The sequence below is a fragment of the Ischnura elegans genome, chromosome 5, assembly GCF_921293095.1.
Source record: "Ischnura elegans chromosome 5, ioIscEleg1.1, whole genome shotgun sequence".
NCBI lineage: Eukaryota > Metazoa > Arthropoda > Insecta > Odonata > Coenagrionidae > Ischnura > Ischnura elegans.
The window spans coordinates 19,115,634-19,128,307 of record NC_060250.1 but is presented as its reverse complement, the minus strand read 5'-3'; the positions used below and the strand labels follow the sequence as shown (position 1 = coordinate 19,128,307).

At 40.0% G+C, this 12,674-nt stretch overlaps 1 protein-coding gene across 12 annotated transcripts in view; it reads right to left on the bottom strand.

Moving 5' to 3' along the window:
• LOC124158546 (disintegrin and metalloproteinase domain-containing protein unc-71) overlaps nt 1–12,674 on the bottom strand; it is a 967,603-nt gene that overhangs the window by 223,404 nt on the left and 731,525 nt on the right. The window lies entirely within an intron of this gene.

Below are 12,674 nucleotides of genomic sequence, written 5' to 3'. Positions count from 1 at the left end.
ATATATAAATATGACTTGGGGTTACGTGTAAGTGTCTCCGCAAAAACTTACGACTGAATGAAAATTGCTCAAGAATCAATTCGTTATAAGCAACAGAGAAAGTAATAGGCAACAAAACGACAAGAACATTCGTTAAGTGATACAATGCAAAGTTCAGCGTTTCCAATATTTTATGCGAGTTTTAATGGGAAAATTTACTGGAGCGTGGAGCCGAGGTGAAAAATATTCTTTGATTAACGGCGTTGTATGGTAGGCGTGATCACGAAAATAAAAAAAGAAAATATACTGACAAATGAAAGATTAAAAATGTAATTAATTCCTTGAAGTATTGAGGATAGCAACGGTGCCTGGATGAACAAAATTGATGGAGTCACTCGCTGAGACTATGGATTGCATTTTTATCTTCTCCAGTGTTAAAACATTGTATGTATTTACTGTAGGATTTACTAATTGTTAGTAAGTTTTTCCTTGCATAAATTTGTATGTGTATTTTGCTATTATGCGCATTATTTTTATAAACGTTTGGTGTGCATGAGGGCATCCTTGTGCGTGCTTGTGATTGGTCACCCCTGACAAATACCATAGAGGTGGCTAGCAGGGTTTTATGTCTAGATGGAAATTTTGAGCAAATGCTCTATTCCCATGCTATTGATACCGCGTAACGAAGGAATATTGAAAAATGTGGTGACCATGGGATAGAACTCCGCAACCTATGGCCCCAACTCTGCACCGCAGATCATTAAGGGCGAGGGTGGGCATCTATGCAAACACATCCATGATCACATAAATTATTTTCGGGATCGGGATTTACGTTTGGTTGGGTCTTTCATTAAGACCGAAGTTTCGATACTCGAAGCGAGCATGGAAATGCACGCTACAATAGAGGACCTATACCGAGAAGATTTTTTTTTCAATTTTTCATCAGCCGACAGAGCACGATATCGTATTGTATAGGGTATAGGATAGAAGCTTAAATGAAGAAGAAACAGAGATGGCATATTCATTTACGAAGGGATTTTGGAGGCGTGACTGCCTCCTGAGCACAATAATGGAAGGAAAACCGAAATATAAACGCAAGGAAGGATGGAGAAAATTGTATATGCTGAGGAATTAGATGGAAAAGAGGAGATAACAAGAGAAGAAAATGCGGGCGCAAAATGGAGAAGTTTGAAGGACTTCAGCTGGAAAAGGAAAGCTACCTCGTGTCGATGTTTGCTATTCAAAGCAATACATTAATGCTGATGAAAATGAATTGGTGAAAATTCGTGGAATAGAACTTGGCAAACGGATCCAAGTCAAGACTACAGGTCTCGATGACGAAAGGCGTGTTTCTGTGAGTGTAAATGATGAATAACTTTTGCTCAGGGCATCCAGGATTTCGAGTAAGGTCCTTTTTTGTGGTCGTCGTTACGATGCCCGATTAACGTATCGAAACCTCGTAGACCACAATGAGGAGCCTGTGGAATGGATACGATGGAAATCCTGAGAAGAATTATTCCATTGCTCCGCCCCACAGTGGTACACAGTCCCAAAAATAGCAGCATCGCATGAAAAAAATTAACATAATGGAACAGATTTTTGCACAGGTTTCTTGGTCGCGTATTGCGAATTCGTAGCTAAGGATATCAAATACTGCAAAACGGTTAGAAAATAGAAAATACATATCATTTTGTAGGATAATTTACGGCCAAGTTTCAATACTCCAGGAAATGGCAGAGGATGCTATGTTCGGCAGTATTTGTTCTAAAACCTTAGGTTATATCGTCGCGTCGAGCGAGCAGCAGATGATGACGTTGCATTAGATGAAGCGTGAACGTAGGAGAACAAGAGAAGGCGTACGTGCACAAAGGACTTCTGTGGGAGCACCCCAAGGAACGCTGGTCGTTGTGTCTCGTTATCTTCCCGCCGCTCTAAAGACATCCATCTTGTCGGTCTTGGCCAGCTGGCGCTCCGAGGGGGAGGGGCCGCGGCGGAAGAAGGCTTCTTCGCTGGCTGCTCCTTCTTTTGTTTCTCACACAAAGAGCGAAACAGCCTCGCTCTCTCCACTCCGCAGCGCTGGCGAGAGATTGGCACAATGTTGCGCGGTGCGGCAATGTCCCGCTAAGCGTCGTCGTCGCCGTCTTCAGAAACGCATCTCCAACGCATAGCGAGACATTGCTGCACGCCTCGCCTTCTCTCTCTCTGCGTCATTCCGCGCCTTTTGTGCGCTTCTCCCATCGCCTTCTTCTTTGATCCATCACTTACCGCGCTTGCGTGAATATCGGATCCAAGAGAACGCTGCGGGCCAACTTCTGAGACTCAAAATTTCCACCACTGGTGAAATTTTCTATTTTTGCATCAATTTACCACGGTGATAAAATATGCACTTTGTAGTCAATGTTCCAACACTACCACTGATTCACAAAAAGCTCAAACTTGCGAAGCCTGTCTAAACTTTTTAACCTGAAGGGTCAGATGTAAGATGATTAAATGGTTTTGTGACAAAATAATATTTTATGGTACGCTTAATGCTCTCATTAGAAACACTGACGCCAAAATCATCAGCGAGAATGTAAACAGATTGAAATATTTATACACTACCAATCGAAAATACATGATAAGTACTGGATCTTCGCCAAAAGAGCTGACGATGAGCGTAAAGCTTTTATTCCGAAATTTTACGCCTCCTGTGATCTTTTCCAGTTTGACAGAAATTTATCAGGGCGGAGAAAGATGAAATATGAAGAATGACGAAAAATCAAAGGCATTAACTGAGAGAGCAATGACGAAGTACTAACAATAAGATGACAAGGAGAGAAGAAAAACCTTACGAAAACCTCAATAAGAAGACAGAAGAGCTAAATCGGCCATATCTTGATGCATTAGCATAAGATCATCACAGAGGATGGTAACGGATCGGAAAAATAATCATGCCTACAATCAAGAATATACTCAACTCAACCCTCATCTAACTTGAAGTAAGGCGCTTCCTTGAACGCCAAAACAATCCAACTTTATAAAATGTTACGTCTCAAAAACCCACTTGACCATTTCTGTTCTCCACGCGCCCCAACACCTCTGGAAATGTCTTTGTCTAAGAAGCTGGAGAGAATAGAGTAACCAATCAGTGAGAAGAATAAATTACTTCAGCTACCTTGAAGTCAATCGTCGTTTTCGAAGGAAGAATTCATATCTGCGACCGTAAGTGCATCTGCATTGGGTTCAGTGATCAACCAGGGGACGCAAACGAAGACTCGAAAACCCATACAATGTGGACGATATGAATTGCAAAGACAGAAGGGCAAGAAATATTTCAGCTTCCAAATATTTTCTATCACCACCAGTTCTGACAAAGAATATTTATATTCTCATTAAGTAATACTAACCGCATGATTTAAATTGAAATTCGTTTAATTGATTTTCAATGCCATCGAAGACTATGCAAAAATAATGGGGAAAATAATTTAAACTTTAAATAACTTTACATTCAGTGGGACACCTGAATCAAAATCATTTATACCAGTCACTAAATTTTAAGGGGGTGACTCAAGAGCATTCTTCACTCACGTGCCAAAACATCCTGAACAAATCTGAGCCAATCTGAGCGGACGGAGAATCTGGGTGGACAAGCATTGGCCGAGGTGTGAGGCAAGGCTGTCCTCTATCGCCGCTGCTCTCTAACGTGTACGCTGAAGAGATGGTAAGGGAAGCGTGGGATGAGTTAGAAGCTGGGATAAAAGTGGGAGGAATGATTTTCAAATCAGTGAGATTCGCGGATGACCAGGCGTTGATCAGCCAGTCAACGAGGGGGCTTCAGGCTCTAGTGGATGCGTTATACGAACGTTGCGAGGAGTATGGGATGAGGATTAATCACAAGAAAACTAAGATTATGCGGTTTTGTAAAGCATCACGAGCGAGGAATGTGAGACTCAAGATAAAGATGGGTGGTGAAAAACTTGAGCAGGTTGAGCAATTCAACTATTTAGGCAGTTCGCTAGAGGAAAACGGATACAGTAGTAAGGACATCAGGAAGAGAATAGCATTAGCGAAGGAGGCGTTCATGAACAGGAAGGAGCTTCTGAGAGGATCGTTATGTAAGAGTTTAAAGAAAAGGTTAGTGAAGAGCTTGATTTGGAGTGTAGCTCTCTACGGTGCGGAAACGTGGACACTGAGGAAAGAAGACGAGAGAAGATTGGAGGCATTCGAGATGTGGGTATGGAGAAGAATGGAGAGGGTGAAATGGACGGAGAGGAAAAGGAACGACGAAGTGCTGGATATGGTTGGTGAGGAGAGGCAGCTTTTAGATGAGATACGCAGAAGACAGAAGGTATGGATGGAGCTAGTGCTTAGCGGTGAGGGGATGTTGAAAATGGTGTTAGAGGGTAGAATGTTAGGGAAACGAGGGAGGGGAAGGAAAAGAATAGGATTTTTAGATAGATTGAAAGAGAGTATGCCTTACAGTGAATTAAAGAAGGCAGTGCTGGAAGGAAAGGGATGCTCCCAGATCACTTCTCGAATACTCCATGGAAACCTACCTTAATTGGTAGAATACTATAAAATTAATAATAATAATAATACTTAGAGTTGTCTTGAACAATACGGGTGAGATTGAAGGTTAGGTCCCGGTAGGTGGTCATCAAAGCACCAGTTTCTACATCCGCGGCTCTCAAGAGAGACAAGAGACAAGATTTCCTATTATGGCATCTTAGTTACAGCAGTACGCACGCGCAGAAACTTTCTTGCAGTTGGGCGTTGTCGCGTCGTCCTTCCATTCCCAACTCCTCTCAACTCGGCTCGAAATTATTTCTCTAAAACCTTTTCCTCCTCCGCAAATGTGAATGGAATTATAAAATACTGGGTGGTTAAGCGCACAGAGGCAAAAGGCCTGTTTACACGATACATTAACACGCACGAGTTAATGTCTGTTTGCTTGAATGGTTTTTGTGGACCAGAACGGAACATATACGAATGCATGAACCAAATTAGAACAGGTTCTATTTTCTGTGCATGCATTCGCACAAGTTGTTTGGATACACGATGCATTTAGGCGTTCATTCCCGCGTTCATACATTTAGACATTAATCCGTACGTGTTAATGCACCGTGTAAACAGGCCTAATGATAAAGTAGATATTTCTGCGGTTCTAATTTAAATAAAAATATAATAAAACAATACTTTTGGAATTAACACCGAGGAATCTGTTACCACGGTAAGTCGTGATGGGAGGGAAGCACAATCCTCAGATAATAGTTTGACCATTTTTACCATTTCTAATAGCTTGAAACACTCCAGGTATATTTAATATTTACCAAGAGTTGATTTCAAGAAGAGAAAAAAATACTACACCAGTTCCAAGAAATTTCATATTTTATCACCAACCTCTGATTCAGGGAATCATTCTTTCAAATCCCGTATTATTTCCACTTACACGGTCTTGAATCTCCTGCTAATAACCAACGATTCACAAAAAAACTCAAGGTTGCGAACTCTGTTTAAACTGTTGCCACAACGTTGGAGCCTCCGGCGAACTGTAAATTTTCCAATCCAACTTTCTGACCTTTCCGTGACAAATGTTTGAAAGAGTCCAAATGTAGACCAATTTTATTCAACAGGGGTAAGAAATACAACAGTTTGCGTCACTTATACCCGCGAAGTGAAAGGTCGTCTGTTTTTGGAACGGCCTTCAAAAGATACAGCTGTCTCTTTTTGCTTCGACTTATAAAGAGCGAAATTGTGGTGGGTACTTTGGTTACAGTTGATCACGGAGAATGTTAGGACTTCTCCCCCATGAGAACAGTTTGGTTTCAGAAAAGGAAATGGAATAAGATATGCAATTGGATGCCTAACAATGCTAGAAGGAAGGTTTATGGAAATGAGACAATTGTATATTTGTTTTATAGATTGTGAACAAGCTTTGGGCAATGTCCAATGCAGCAGATTGATGAAAATATTGAGTAGTATGGAAAATATAGTGGCTGTTGGAAAGTTGAAGGAAGAGTTCCAAAAAGAAGACAGACACACAAACACTAATGATAAGTAAATGAGATTAAATGGGAAAAGAGACCTGAAATGAGAGAAATGATGTCAAAAGAAATTGTGGATAAATCCAAAGATATTGTAATCAATATAAGAGTAGTAGCAGTGATAGTAAAGAAAAAACTGTGCATAACAAATATGCACGGTTAAATACAAAATATAAAAAAACAATTCAAACTTAAAAAACTATAGATCCATATCTTCATCACATTTTATGCAGTTACTTTTTTAGTTCTCATAATTAAAGTACTTACTTAATAAGAATGTTTGTAAATTAAGATAATCAGGGCATTACCCATCAGATATAAATCGTTACCTATATAAATTTGAATTTCATCCTTTCCTATTGTTACCCACCTTAGGTTTAGAAGTAATGAATAGTTTTAACTCTACTTTTAAAATCCGCATTTTAGAATAGTTCCATTCTCAATCATTATGGGCGTGTATTTGACGCATGAAATTTCAGTTCATGATAACGATCGAATCGTACCCCATCATTTGAAAATGAATAACCAAAGAAAAACCTCAAGGCGCGCTGCTTTAGCAATTTTGGAACACGAACAAATTATCACATCAGACTCAGAAATACTCTGGGAACGAAAAGAAAGGGGAACCTGAACCGAGTTACCTCACTCAATTTCTGCAATTTCCAATCCCGTGAACTTGGCAACTGTGTCGCACAAAAAAGGAATGCCTCACTTCAATGAACAGGAGTTCACGTGAAAAAAAATGTCTTAACGAGGTTTAGGCAAAAATTCAACTCATAATTTCTCCCTTCACGGAAAATACCTCCTGACTCAATCAAATCAACCGGGCAGAGCTTGAATGGAGGAAAGACTGCCAAAAAGTAATTCGCCGAGCGAGTTATGAAAAAAAAGATGAGGAAACGCATTTCATTCGCGGAATTTTTCGCGTCCAGGAATTTCGCTCGACCTGACGGTTATGGGGGAATCGTGTGCGACGGGGTGAGTGGGAGGGGGTGGGGGTGGAGCATGCCAATATTCAGGAGGGCACGCGATTTCCGTGTGGCTTAACGCCGGGTTCAATCCGCAAAAAACAGCGGAAATTGTTTTCGGACGATTTCGCGAAATTGGTTGGCGTTCTCTTACCGCGAGACCAGGAAACAAGACTCAATCTCGATGATGTCTGCTGCGTAATAAACTCGGATCAGATGGCACTTTCCTCCAACCCCCTTCCAAGAGAAGGAGCGAACCCCCTGATGGCAAAACATGGCAACTCTACACGTGAAGGTAACGCTTGCCCTGGGGCAGTGAACAGAAAGGTTTCCTTGCCTTCCCGAATCCAAATGTAGAAAAATAGGGGGCTTTGGTAGCACGAAAAACATTGTTAGGGGAAGAATAATATGTATTTAAGGCCGAAGTAGCTCAAATAAGCAAATGCAGTACTTTTTCCAATCATGAGTGGTGTAAAAAGACTAAATTTTACCGGTATAAAATGTCCACCTCAAAAAACCAAATAGTATCACTTAGCTTTTCCCTTTGATTTTCTGGTATTATATGAATTGTTTTCTGGTAAAAAATACGAATATTTGGTATCCTAGTCAAAGGAAAAATATATAAAAGTAGTAATTTCACTTCTTAGCGTAGAAAAGGTGTGTAAAATAGGAAAACTTTTGGATTCCGGGAAAAGAAAAAACATACGATATGCGCTATGGTTTTTTTTTTCAAAAAGCCATCGTTTCTCCCTATGAAACTGTGTATGAGGGTAAAAAAAGACACCGGTTTAGTGCAGGAAGTGCTAATATTTATGAAAACGTTGAGTCGTAGTAGAATAATATTTCTTGGAACTGTTGAAGCGATGAGATTGAGAAAAAGAAGCGGATGTGTAGGTCGACGCTTCCCTTAACAATAACGCACTTCCAACACAACATGTGAGGACTTGAGAAAACAAATGGAAGGTAGAGAGGGTGGCCATAAAAAAGAAAAACAAAGAAGAAACGTGCTGGGCGAACAAGTGAGCGTTGAAAGAGAAATAATGGACGAAAAGACAAAAGAACGTGTTAGGGCGTGAAAGAGAAATAAAACGAAGAAATATAATTATTCAAAAAGAAAAAAATTCCAACGGAAAGTTTTTTGAATTGCTTAATCATTGAGCACGAAAAAAATTTGAGAAAACGCATCCCAAAGATTATTCTACGAATAAGTGTATTTTCAATGGCCCTGCCTCAACTGCATCCCTCATTCCAGCCATTTATGAATTTATGTATGAAGCTCCAAGGAGTGTAATGATCTGTAATAGACTTCTACACAAAAATTAAACACTTCACTTCAAAACCACGGCCTCTCCGATTTGAGACACATGTAAAAGTACCAGAAATACCGATATATGTGCATTACTTGGCGTAAAAAAGATATTGTAATGAAAAAGCACGATAAATAATTACGGAGGAGTGGAAGCAATATCATAAGCGTTAGGTTATATGAGAATTGGAAATAGTGTTGCCTAAAACTAATCTCAGGATTTATGACCTGATGCGATAATTGGGAAGACCGAGTCATTTACTTCCTTATGCTAATTACTTGAACTATTTACAGGAAAACAGATTACGAAGGAAAAAGGAGTAAAATAAAGGCAAATAAAGGAAACTAAATCAGTGAAGAAAAACATCAAGGGAGGAAAGAAAACAGAAAATACCGAGAAAACTGGATGCCAGGATGAAGAAAGCGTAGAAAGAGATAGTAGGAGGTCTATGAAAAGAAAAAAAAGGATGAAGACAGAGATATTTGAAGAATCGAATGGTAGAAGATACACTTTAAAAAGAACCTTTTTTCATATATGTATTCCATCCATTCTTTTTTATACACCTACGCAGGGTTACGCTGGAAAGAATGGAGCAGGAAGACACAATAAGAAGGAAGGGTGTGATCGAGTGGGGACTCCTTCGAAAGAAATAAGAGGGTTGCGGGCGACGGGGGTGGAGGGGCGGGAATTTTATGGTCCCTTCGCAAGGTGGGTGGAGGGGGTATTATTTGGGTCGCCCGAAGAGAACATGGGGATGTGGAAAAGAAGGGTGGGGAAGGAGAAAGAGGGAAGAAAAAGATAGGTGGGGCACTAAACATAATAAAAAAAGAGAAGACGAACGGACGTTAAGGAAACGGTCCAAAAAGTTTTCACTGGATGTAGCATCCCTCTCTCGGACCATCCCTCACCGAGCAGCGGCGAGTGACGCGTGAACGAACACGAGGGTGGGGGGGTGGGGGAAGGACGGACTACAGCTGGGAGACGCACTTCATATCTGTTTGCTGTGAACGGATGGAAGGAGGGGACGCTGGGCAAAGGTGTGTGTCGTCTCGGGTGAGCAGAGGAGCGAGAGAGCTTGGCAGGGTGGGAGGTATGGAGACCTCTTCAAACATCACCCTAAAGGTTGAGCGAGAAAAAATAGCAGCGTAGTTCTCGAGGGACGAGTGACAGTAAACAAGGGAAAAGGTAATGCCAATGTTGAATGTATTTAGCTCATTGAGTATCTTGATTTAAACAAACGGTCAAACAGTAGAGTATATATCAGGTTTTACGATTTAGAACCAGAATTGAATATTCCTGAACCCAATAGATGTGGTAGCTATATCGTAATTCTCGAGAGACATGTTACAGAACATGGGAATAGGCGATAGCAAGGCTGGGTGTATTAAACTCATTGAGTGTCTTGATTCACACAAGCGCTCAAAAAGTTAAGTAATAAAGCAGTTTTTTTTCGATTTAGATTAATAATAAAATATTCTTACGCCTAATAAACATGACAATATGAATCATGAGACTTAATACTCTGCATTGATTAGCCGATATGCAAGATATAAGGTCACCATTACGGTTATAAAAAATTGCAATCGAAACGAAACTCGTAATGCAACTACTCTGAGATAATAAGTATGGATAGAATTGTAAAGGCCTGTTTTATAATATGTACCTGGTAAGCCTTAACCGGAGCAAGATGAATCCGAAGCCCTATCTTGAGAATATTATAAAGCTATTGAAAATCAAAGTAGAGTGAAGTCTACTTGAACTACCAAAAATAGATGGAAGAACTCGTTAACCGTAGTTTTTACCCTCAACAAAATTTACACTAACCATAAAAAAAAACCGGCACTAAGTGATCAACAGCACCAAAACAACATGTGCCAGTAATTCGTAAAGAATTGCCAACAGGCATAAACCAAAGATTAGGATGTTGCCAAGGCAAAAAGGTTGGCGGCATGATATATATATTCGGATATCGATCAATTCCAACGCACTGTCATCGTCTGATGCAAATGGAAAAACTACAGCACTGAAGAAGAAAAGTGAAAAAGTTCAGAAGTGAGCAAGACTGCCCTCTCGGATCCGTCCCATTTTATTTCTTTTTTATTTACAACTTCGGACTGTCCCACGTCCCTTCCACGATCCTCGCCCTCTTCTCTTCGGGGTAGAAACCTTTCCCGCGCCCCCTCCCACTCACCCCCCTTGCGCTCTCCTCCCCAAACCTTCCTTCCTTTGCTCGCCCTTCCCCCAAAAATACGACCTCCATCACCTAACGCACTGCCAAGAGTTCTCTCCGCCATTCTATCGGAAACGGGCATGTGCGAGGAGAGGAGAGGAAGTTCACGGAGTTTGGAGGTGGGTGTGGGTGAGAAGAAGAAGGGATGAGGATGTAGGAAGAGCACATTTCCAAGGGGATGCTGCTTGTGGGTGCACAGAGGAGATACCAAAGGTATAAAGAGGATAGGGGAAAGTACAAGTTCTTTGCTTGGCATGGTTCGGGCAGATTGAAGGTAAGGATCAGGACGGCGGAGTGGAAAAGGATACATTCCCTAGGGCCTGAAAAGTGTGAACGGTTGAGAATTAGAATTCCTTTTTAGAAGAAGACATGACGAGTTATAAATAAAATATCCCAGTGATGCCGGGTGACAATTGTCAGAAAAAGAAGAGGAAGCCTGGAATTTTAAGAAAAGAAAAGTTGAATTTCTGGAATAGCCCTGAGAATAACATTTGCATTCGGGGAGGGAGGAATTGGGAGACTCTCGTTATTACTCAATTTCTCAACTATTGAGTTTTCCGCCAATCTTCTTCATCGAAATTACTATTACCGCTGTAATTGAAGAAAATTTTAACAGCTCTAGATCAGCATAATCGACACGCCTCTATAATATGCACACAAACTTTGGTAACAGCCTCGGGTTAACAAATGCCGTGCTGAATCATGGTATTTTTGAAACATGCCATATTTCAGACTAGCGAGGCATCACGTATTTTCTCTACAGTCCATTTATTTTGCGGTAGAGTTGGTAGGAGAAAGACATGCAGAGCTGAGTTTCTAAAATCTTATGCTCTACAGTATATTTTTTGAAGCACAGTCATACGAAGGAGGAATTTTCTTTGTGGAAATGTATAGTTTATTTTTCTAATAAAAAATATCATTCCTTAAAAATCAGCTAGACACATTTTATGGCGCACCAAACTGACTGAACTTCTTCTATAGATAATTATAACCCCGATGACGGTTAAAAAAATATCAGCTTGGGAAACTTTAAACGGGATAGATTCCTCAAAAGAATCTTCTGGATATTAAATTCGTTTGCTGCTTCCAGATTTTTCTTCCCAAAATAGTTATCTTACCTTCTTACCTCTGATGGACTGGCCTTAAAAAAACCTCTACGTATTACTTCCTCGAAAAATCTCCAATTATTTTTAAGTCCAAGAATTTCCTCGACCACCTTTCTTTGTTCAACGTAATCTTCTTGCTGAAGTTCCTAGTTATTTAGGAAGTTTTATATGGAATTCTCTTCTCTGCGTCCATTCAAAAGTCTCTCATACAAAACTAATCCTTTTTTCCGCGAAGACCGAGTTTCATTAGAAGGTACTCAGCGCCTCGTATTGAAGTCTTCCTTCATCATATTCTGATCCATGCATTCGAATTCACTCCACGATTATTTTTTTTTCATTTTAAGGAATACACTCTGAAGAAGTAATACCATTCTTGCGCCTATTTTTAATTGTTCCCTGCTTATCTTAGAAGCGCAGTTCCTCGGTTGCCAAAAGAGGCGAGAATGGAAATGGGGTCATTTTATTCAGACCAGAAAAATTGCCAAAGTATTTCATGAATTCCTTAAATAATAATGGAATGGAGCATGATATGCGTAAGGCATCGTTTGAGAGATTCAGGAAATCCATAATTTGTTATGACAACCAGGCTATCATTTTGGAACCGTTCTACTTTATTATACCAGGAAAACGAAAATAATCAGAGAAAAATTTTCAGCAAACCGAGAACTTTAAGAATCGATTTTTCGTACTGTTAAAAGGACCAGAGCATATTAGCCCATCATATAAAGGTTAATTATCTTATTAAATTTTAATTGCTTTCGTGTCGGCATTTTTTTCACAGACTGCATTGCTCCGCTTGTATGTGAAGTAAATATTTCATAGCTAGGAGAAGAAGAGTCAATACGGCATAAATTAGGGATGCATTGCTTTTATATTTCACATCACTTACCTTGGAAGAAATTTGGAGCACTATATTAACATGTATTATAATGAAACAAAGTTTATAAATAAAGTCAAACCTTTCCTATTTTATGGAATACCTGTGTATTTTTACTCCCATGAATAATAATGCATCCCTTAAGTAATGTTTTTCAACTTTATATTTTGAATTTGAACGCTAG